The 10,308-nt window shown below is 37.0% G+C and overlaps 1 protein-coding gene across 1 annotated transcript in view; it reads right to left on the bottom strand.

The window, feature by feature from the left end:
- Positions 1-1,623: 1,623 nt before the first annotated feature.
- The window catches only part of JMY (junction mediating and regulatory protein, p53 cofactor), a 113,249-nt gene continuing 104,564 nt past the window's right edge, over positions 1,624-10,308 (bottom strand). Inside the window, exon 11 of the mRNA XM_047729628.1 lies at positions 1,624-8,115. The gene's annotated coding sequence lies outside the window, so the exon portion shown is untranslated. The remainder of the gene's footprint in view (positions 8,116-10,308) is intronic.

The raw sequence follows: 10,308 nt of genomic DNA, 5'->3' as shown, positions 1-10,308 counted from the left end.
GGGGTGCCTGGATGGCTCAGTCAGTTGAACGTCTGTCTCTTGATTTCAGCTCAGGTCATGATCTCGGGGTCCTGGGATCAAGCCCTGTGTTGAGCTCTGTGCTCCCTGGGAAGTCGGCTTGAGGATTCTTTCTCCCTCTGCTCCTCGCCCAACTTGTGCAGCTTGGAGACATCACGGGAAGTGTAACAGGTAACTGTAGGCATATTGTGTGGGTATAGATGTTCCTATGACTCCTCTTGCAAAAACTGCGTAGTAGGGAACAAACTTCCTCCATCGACACTGCCTGTGAGTCCTGTGACTAACCATAATTACAGTCTGTAACTGACTTTATTTGAATTTACATCTTGCTGTCTTGGATACTTTGTTAAAATTTTTTACTGAGTTTCTCTACCACATCTCAACACAGGAGACTCGGGTCTAGTTATAGCCTAGAATGAGCTCAAGACAGTCTAATATTAAAGCTGAGCACTTGGGACCTTACAGGGTTAAGAGTGAAGTTGAGGTTGCTGTGGGGAATGATGGAGGGGTTAAGCCAAAGCTGCAAACATAGTAGATGCCATGGACAATTTAATACCTAAACCCTTTATTTTTTTCTGTGCCTCAAATGATGAGTAACGTTTGTAGAATCATGAAGATTCCATCAGATTCTATAAATCCTCTTATATCTTAACTTTCTTATTCCCCTACTTGCAGTGTTCTGAGGATGTTGACACACAGGGAGGGTCGTGTTTACCCATATGCTTTCCAAATTAACAGTGGACGGAATTTAGATGGTGTTGACAGAAGAGAAGCATTTTAGGCAGATACCTGTGCAGGTGGAAAGGCATGAGATGAGCATGTAAAATGGAGATACCAGAGCTAAAGGCTTAGAATAGAGACCAGAGTCTGCTCAAAGAAAGCCTTGTGCATTGGTGCATGGTATCCCTAGCCAGTGTGGAGGCAGGAAGTCTAGCAGCATACTGACTGTACTGGAAGCCTGGCCACTGAAATTAGTGACAGGGATGAACAGGAGATCAGAAAGATGCTTAATGGCCTGGCTCTATGGAGCCATTCTCAGCAACAGCCAAGAGTGGATGGAGGGAGGCAAGGAGGGAAAGAAGTAGGAGGGAGCTGTGATTAGAGGATAGAACTCAGGGAGAACGAATGGGTCATCACCCTGTTAGATGTTAAGAAGTTGACAGACTGCCAACTTCAGAGAAATAAGAGAGCACACAACTGGTTAGCAAGAGGATCTTGTGAATGGGCATGATTATTAGTGGAGAGAGATCTGGAGAAAATGCTAACAGTAAGGAACAAAGTTTCTGATGAGCAACTAAGTTGTAGGGTCTCTGCAGAAAGGGTACGAATGTAGTAACTTGGCAGAGGGACAAGATCTTTCTGAAACACAAACTTCACTATCAACAGCTGTCAGAATGTGATGGAATGTTGGTATTTCTGCACCAAAGAATTCTAAACCTCTCCCCAACAGCTCCCTGTAGCAAAGAATTCAGGATGAATCCATCCTGGATGAGGTTTTCATCCAGTTTATGGAATTCAGCAAGGTCAGCATGAACAACAGTTGGAAAGGATGGAGGAATTCTATCAGGCCTAGATATCCAGGAGATGTTTTGGTTTTTTACCTGACTTAGTAAAGATGGCTAGTCCAAAAGATTATCCAGGGAGGCTATCCTAAGCCAACAATACCCGACTTCATAAGGGATGCACCAGGTACTAGGATTCTTCTCAAGTACTGTGTTGAGAGATGTATTAATGGACCTAAGTTTAATTCAGAGAAGATACGGTGCCAGTTTGGCTAGATCTCCTCTTATTAAATCCATTCTCTAAATTCTCATAGAAAAACTATCCAGTAATCAAAGCCTCTGGCTAGTTTCAGATTTATTTGCAGAGGGAATACATGGAATTAATTTTTCCCTTGGGAGAACTGTCTCACTTCTTAGTACAGAATCCTGGAACTGGCAAAGAATCAAATCCCACTGTGTTCAGCCCATCATTTTATAAATTATGGCTTAGAGAAGGAAGGTGGAAGGGAAGGAAGGAAGAAATCATTTAATACCAGGCTGTGAACTTTCTTATGTAAGAACTAGATAGCCCCTGTAATAAAAAATCAGAAACAAAAATTCTATTCTCTCAGGGAGCAAAAGTGACTTGAACTGCACAAGGAGAGATGGAACTGGTGGTGCCCTTACTTGGGGACTGAGCAGCACCTGGGATCTGCCCTTAAATGTGTGTCTCTTGCATGTTGGGAGCTGTATCAAGTCAGCACTGGATAAGGGTATTGCTGCGTTCCGGTTAAGCTAGTCCCATGCTTAAGTGTAGAGCCAATAATCTCAAATTTAAATAGTCACAGATGGCTTGCTAAAATGAAAGGCATTTAAAGACCTTCCAAATTTTGAAAGTCAACATTGCCAAACTATGTGGATAGCTACACACACAACATGTATAAGGCTTTTATTAGCATAAATTCGGCAACCGTTAAACTACTTCATTATAAATAGCAGTCAGGAAGAGGCTGAAGTACAGGGATAGAGAGTCTCTGAAGCCTGTTCATCATGTTAGAGCAAATTCACAACTTGCTATGCTCCTTCTCTTTGAAATGAAGTGACAATATCTACCACGAGTGCTATTTTAAACAAACAAAATGAAGTTAACTCAATAAATATCTTTTATTAAAGAAAAAAGGAATATTGTTAAGCACCAAAACTGCATGTTGTTACATTGCATGTACAAGAAGAGAAGGTGATTGCAGTACTTGCTGTACAAGTACCTACCTCTGAAGTCATGAGTGTAAAAAACATGAAAATACAAAGCAATACAATAATTACAACGCAGAAAAGTTGCACTAAAGAGCAAAAGGCAACAGTCAAAACAATTTATTGGAGATTTCAGAGTATTGCTATAAATGCCTGCTTAGTTTTTTCTTTGTACTTTTAATACTTTAGAATATTAATGGAGCATATTTAAGTATTGTAAATTTGCAAGAGTTGGCATTTACAATACACTGTGCACACTTCCGTTTAATGTACAGTGGTAAAGCCATCTTTAAAAGCCAAGCACAATGTGCTAGTGTTTTGCTTCTACCATTATAATATTGCACAAAGCTAGTAAATGGTGAATTGGTTTGCCATTGTAGTTTTCATTTAACCAGAAAGGCTAAAAAACATGTCAGTTTCAGTAGCCCTAATGGGCTTTAATCATGCAAAATTATCCGTAGCCTTCGATTTTTCACAAACTATATATTGTGGTTTCACACTTGGCAAGACATACAGTACGAGAAACTCAATGAGACAGTGGGAATTTTGTCCAAGTCAAAGAAGTCAGAAGTCACTGTCTGGGTGGTATTGTCTATCCCTCTGGGTTCATAATTGAAGAGAAAATGCCATCTTGTGATCATGAAGACTTCTTAAAACCAATATAATTAGTACTGGGAAAAGCTAGAATAACTTGTTACACTCTTGGATAGTTAACCATAGAACATGCAAGTTTAAAAAAAAAAAACCAAAAAACAAACCCAAAACTTCCCTTGTTAAAATTCACCTCTATAACCAACACCCATATCTTTGTGTATACATCTAAAAATCACTTCCCACCATCTTTCCTCTCCACCCTTAATTCCCCCCAATTAAGCCACCCTTAGTTATAACTGACTTTTAAAAAAACTAACAAAAAAACTTTCCCTTAACTCTCAAAACAAATGACTGCTTTGAGTTTCAATGTGAAATAGCCTTGATGAAGTATTTATTATATGTCAACCTCCAAGGTATTTTCTGTACATGCACCTTACAGTGGCATAATAAAAGTGGGGAAGGGGAGAAACACTTATAAATTTGAATTCAGTCAATTAAACTCCTCAAATACCAAGCTGTACATTTATGCTTGTGGGCAAAACAGAACATTTTAGAATGAGAATATCTTCCAAATAACCCAATGGGCAAACACACCACATGTGCCGTGCACACGCACACACAGGACCTCGATTTCTTCTCACCCTTAAAAAAAAACAAAACCCTCTGTTTACATACATGATAGCTTAGGCAGCAATATAAACTCATTTTGTAGGAAAAACTTTTAAATTAGACTATTTATAGAATAAAAAACACCATTGCTTCAATTTACAAAGCAATTAGGCAGAGATCCCTCTCTGTGTGCTTTAACTAAAGAGCATTGTGCAGCAACGTTCAGAAGTAACTACTGAATTGTTCAGCAGCACTGAAAACGCAACATGCTTCAACAGTAAGGTGCTTCTCCTCTCTTACCTCTTCCATCTGGAATACATCTTGCCGGTCAGTCCTCTAACACTAAGCATAGCTTTTCTCATATGCTAAGCTAGAAATGTGAAATAAAATCTGCTTAAAATGCACATTTAACTTTATATTATCATTTAAATTCAGTGCAAGAATTAGGTAAAACTTGTTAAGGTTTCTGCTCTTATTATCAAACGGCTGCAGGTTAACAATGCATCTGCCACAGTTTTTAAATGTTTTTACAGCTGTTCAAAACGCTTTCTTACAAATAGCCTGGAAACAATGTTATGCAATCTGAACTCCCTGATAAGGCCTTTAAGGAACCCCTTACTATAGAACTTGACAGATTGGTATCTGGTATTATTATGTGCATACTAATTAAATTATAAAGGTTATAAAAAAAAAACAAAACAGAAAACAAAAACACCGACCACCCCAAAACCTTATATTTAGTGGAAGAAAAAACTTTCCTTAGGCTAAGACTAAACTGACTTAGGCACTGACTTAAATTTATACACAAATTCAATGAATGCAATTAAAAAATGGAATCTTAAGGAATGTATAAAATTAACTTTTGTTAATTGTACACTGGTCCCATTCCAAACAGAGGATGCTGCCCGTTCATTTTTGTTCCACTGATCGGAGTTTTAATTCTTAGTGCCTGCTCTGGCCTAAGTATGCCTCAGAATTTAACACATTTTATGGCAAAGTGGTCATGCCATATGTTACCAAAAACTGCTGTACAGTTCAGCTTTGTAGAAACAAGGGTTTTTGCCCCCTTTTTACAGAGTAAATCAAAGTGCTGAAAATTCCCTGTGGTTTCACACAATGAGGAAAATCCCATATTCCCACTGTGTTAACTACTACACCTGATCAACATCATTTATAACTAAATTTGTTAAAATGAACAACTAGGGAATGATTGTTCTTAGGCCGCTCATAAACTCAAAACCTATAGACATACATCAGGTAAGGAAGGTAACTGCTCATCTTTTAAAAATCTTCTTTAGCCAGGTGTTTCGTCACAAAGCTACATCATAGTACCGCCCAGGTCTGAGATCAGGAATGAATACCTTTCCTCTAAGTACCACACTGGTTATATACACAGCACTGTGACTGTAAGTGGGAGAACAATTTAAAAATGGCATTCAAGTGAGCAGTAACCTTAACCTTAAAATATCCTCAATTTATCTATTTGTTTCCCTATTTAAAATATATTACTGTCGAGGACTAGATTGGTAAACGGACTTCTAAAGGGATTCGGCACAAACAAGCAGCTGTTTGTGGATTCTTTTGACAGAAAGGATACATTGATATAAAACTCTCAAATATTTTAAACCATATAAATAGTATGTGGGCAAGTACTGGAACTTAAAACATGTGGTCATCTGTAAATACCATCCTAATTAAATATATTAAAATTTAATATTAAGGGCAAAGACACTCCTTTTTTTAAGGGTGGGGGGGTGTTGGTGGGAATTTATGCTTACAAAACTGTTGGGTTCCAAAACTGCTTTAAAATTAACATGAGGAAAAAAATTAACTTGAGGATTCAACTGGTAATCTCATCTTGGACAACTGGACTGTAGTTATTTGAAATTTAAACATTGTGAGAACTCCCAAGGTGGATGATCTGCAGTAACTTGTAATTCTGTGGAGGCAGGAATCTGAATCTTAAGGATGGAAAATAGGTGTGGTAGAGAAGGTTTATTTAGCAGAGAATAAGCAGAGCTGGTTGTTAACGAGGCTTTGCTTTAACCTACTCATCATCTTCAAGAGAGAGAATCTTCATGAAGTGCCACAGTGGGATGTACTCTGAGTTTCAGATGCACCCCTAAAGGATTCACAAGGGTCTGTACCCCCTCCAGAGTACTGGAGACTTACTAGAACATGGTTCTGGAAGACAAATGACAGTACCCATTTATAAGTGAGCCTGTCTTCTGATGGAATCCCAGCTGTAACACTAACTGGGGAGCAAATTTTTAACAGATAAAAGTTCTGGTGCTTTTGCTGTTAATTTAAAATGTTAAGTTCTCCTGTATTTTTCTAAATATCAATGAATGAAAAAACTTATTCATAAGCATCCAAAGGCTTAACATTGATACATGATTTTTTTAAGGTCTGTAAATTTGCTTAAACATTTTTTTTCACCAAATTATATTAAACCAATCATTCTTTTGGTTGAAAAGCACTCTTCAATGTTTTACTGAAGGAAATGAGGAAAATTCCTCATCCACCTCTCCCACTGTGGGATAAAGATTGAGTCTCTATATTAGATATATATTTTAATCTTCCAAGATAAGATATAGGAATAACATAAGAAGAAAACTAATGTATTGTGAAAAAAAACTGTGCAAAAGTTCCTACTCTCGTCAATAAACAGAAATTTTTCTCCATAATTATTTTAAAGGAAATACATCTTAAAGTGACAAAGGTGTAAGCATTTTTTTCTCTCTTCTGAAAAACCAATTCATATACATTGGAGGGCTTTTACTCTGGGACTGCTTTCTGGGTCTAGGACAGAGAAATGCCTCAGAAGAAATAAAGTTCTTTTTGGTACATCAGTCCTTACTTAACTCCCTTCATATAAAGGCCAAAATCTGTCTGATGCAGAATTACACTCTACACAATACTGTAGACTGGGTCCAACATATCCACCTTCATCCAAGCCCACAACACTCCTGCTGAGAATTCATAATGGCTCCATTCATATATATGCGTCCTTCAGGACTCCTTATAGCAAAATCAGCACCTAAAACTACATACATATATTTTAAAAGGTCTACTGACAATAACAAAGGTCCTCTCCCCAAGTTCCACTCAAAACATGTGAAGATAGTAAAATGCCAGCCAAGGAGGCTTTTCTGCCTGTCTACTTTCTGCATATCTGTAGAGTGCACTTCACTGTGGAGCATAAAAAGAAAAACTTAAATGGTGCATGTTAAACAGGCGAGATCTGCATCCCTATTACTGAATCCTCATTTCTGATTCTCAATAGGAAAGTCACGTTGAATTACACTAATCAAGCAATCGTTCAAACAAAAGGACTAAAAATAATCTGAATTATCAAGTTACAAAGTATTGCTTTTCATAAACAAAGCTGCGCATGAAATTCAAACTATTATAAATTCACAATTATGAAGAGCTATTTAAAAGCATGGAAATTTTTACTTCAAAACCTTACAAAGTGAGTATGTGGTCTTTTAAAAATATGCATGTTTAATGTATCATGTTGTGGTAAACACATTAAGTGTATCTCCATGGTTATGTATCTTTTCAGATGTTGAACATCTTTATGAAAATTCCTTTGGAGATGAGTAATGTGGAAATTTTCAGTGCATTTCATCTGATTCTTTCTAATTCCTGTCCTATAGCTATCATGATAAATTTCTTTTTCAGAGTGTCGCACTATTTATACAAGCTGATATAGAAGCAGCTCTGTGTTTTCAAGCAGAGGACTATTCAGTGCACTTAAAGATGGATTTCAAAGCAGTCCCGATACAGCTCACAGTAGATCTCTGTCAACCCAGCGTTTTTCCAACTCAGAGCGACCCCTAGCTTGACTGGCCACTATAAGGATGAACATGGGTGGACAGGAGGGGAAGGTGCTTAAAAAACCAGGCATCTCTGGAAGGCCTTTTCTTCATTGCATCGGGAGCACTGCACATCTAAAACTCATGTTACCCACCAAATACTGGACTGACTGGAAAAGTGGTAACTTGCCAACTGTGCTTCCATTTTTTTCATACCACTTAGCCAATACACTTTGCATCTTGTGGAATCCAGTTGGGGAAATCACACATTAAACTTTTGTTTTCCAAAAACAAATCTTTGATCTTCAACTGTAGGTGCTTTTTTCTTTCTGTTAAGTCACCTGTTCACAAATAAAAAAATAGTGTATTAAAAAATATTGACTTATTAAAACAGTGTGGTCTTTTTTTTTTATTTTTAAAGATTTTATTTATTTATTTGACAGACAGAGATCACAAGCAGGCAAAGAGAGAGGAAGGGAAGCAGGCTCCCTGCCGAGCAGAGAGCCCAATGCCAGGCTCGATCCCAGAACCCTGGGAACATGACCTGAGCCGAAGGCAGAGGCTTTAACCCACTGAGCCACCCAGGCACCCCCAGTGTGGTCTTTTAAAAATATGCCATGTTAAATGTAACATGTTGTTGTAAACACATATGTGTTCCTGCACAACTTTTGCTGTACCTGACAATGATTTTTCTTACATTTGTAAAGGTAGTATATAAGAGACATGTTTTTTAAAAAAAAATGAATTTGTAAAAGCAATAAAAATGAAAACAAAATAATTAGAATACAACTTTGAACACTTCAAAGGTTGTTAGATTCACTTTTATTCCTTTTACTCTAACACTTTGTCAGAACTATACAATAAAAAGGACCAAATACAGTCTAAAATATCAGGATCATAAACTGCCAGTATATTAAGCATTAAATGATACTTTAAAAATTCACTAGAAAGTGAGTTTTTGTTATAATGACATTTGGAGGACAGGTTTAGTACCCATCTTCAAAGAGATGTTTTAGCTAAGTTTCAGCATAGTTGTGCTTGAGATCTATGGCTTGCACATAGCACAGGAGCACTTACATGAAAAAGTTCCTTGTTAGATAAAAAGGAACACGCACATTAATCAAGTCCTAGCTTATTTTATTAGAGTTCTGCATTATCTAACACTATAGCTACATATGGCTTTGGAACATTTGAAACGTGGTACTATGAGAAAATGAATTTTTAATTTGATTTAAATTAAAATCTGAAGCTGTATAAAATATGTCTCCTTTAAATACCATTTTACTGTTCTGCTAGGACATTTCAACTTTAACCACTGAATACTTAGCATCCAAATTGAGATGTGCTACTAGTATAAAGTGTAAAATACAAACTGGATTTTAAAGACTCATTAAAAAAAAAGTAAACTACACCATTAATTTTTTATATTGATAGCATGTTAAAATATACTATTTTTGGATCCATCATATAAAATAAAGCACTACTGAAATCAATTTCATGTTTCCTTTTACCCTTTCAATGTGACTATGAGAACTGTTTACATTTTATCTGTGGATTGTATTGTAGTTCTATCAGACAGTGTTATAGTTACTTTTTAAAGGAGGAACCTGCAGAAAACGAATTAGAAACTCAATATAAAGCCTATATAATTGTATTTCCTTATATAGAAATTTCCTTCAAGGACATCATTACCTACAGCTATTGCTGAGATGAATTTTATTTTATTTTTTGGAAAGATTTTATTTATTTGAGAGAGCAAGAGTACACACAAGCAGGGTAGCGGAGCAGAGGGAAAGGGAGAAGCAGGCTCCCCACCAAGCCCTGGGAACCTGACGCAGGGCTCAATCCTCAGACCCCAACCTGAGATCATGACCTGGGGCAAAGGCAGAGGCTTCACTAACTGAGCCACCTGGGCACCCTGCTGAGAAGAGTTTTAAAGCAAGCTGTACAAGGCAGAACAGGAGATATTCACTTTTTATTTCAAGAAGTTTTGAGAAATTTTTTTCCCTGAAGAGCTAATTAATGATTTAAAAACTTCAAGAAACTGATTTTTAACAGGAAATACGAATTATAGACTTTTAGCCATCTGTAGACGAGTATCTAAAAGTTTAGTCTTGATAAACAATTTGCCAAGACCCCATACAGGGCAGTGAAAATAGCTCCTTTATTATTCCCTGCTCAAATTGGTGGGGATTACAACTAGAATATGGTTTGCTTCTGGTATAGGATACATTGTTTTTTCCTAAGTAATTTTGCAGATATCTGAGCTCATGTGTTTTCTGGGAGTATTTCACTGTTTCTCTCAACATTATAATACATAAACCAGCCATAAGTAATAATCAGCCAAAAAAAAATATTTGGGGCAATTTTCAAAATGGTATTCATTGTGGATATATTCTTAACATTGACTCTAAGGGTAAATTAGCAGCCAAAAGCTAAAAATAACCACCCAAGCACTTGAACATATGAAATGCTGCTGCCATATCTACATGCTGGGCAGAATCTGGTGGGAAGGGTGAAAACAAATGGAGATG

Source organism: Lutra lutra, chromosome 5 (genome assembly GCF_902655055.1).
Source record: "Lutra lutra chromosome 5, mLutLut1.2, whole genome shotgun sequence".
NCBI classification, from domain to species: domain Eukaryota; kingdom Metazoa; phylum Chordata; class Mammalia; order Carnivora; family Mustelidae; genus Lutra; species Lutra lutra.
Note: the sequence above shows the minus strand (reverse complement) of the source record. Positions and strands in the feature narration are given on the sequence as shown.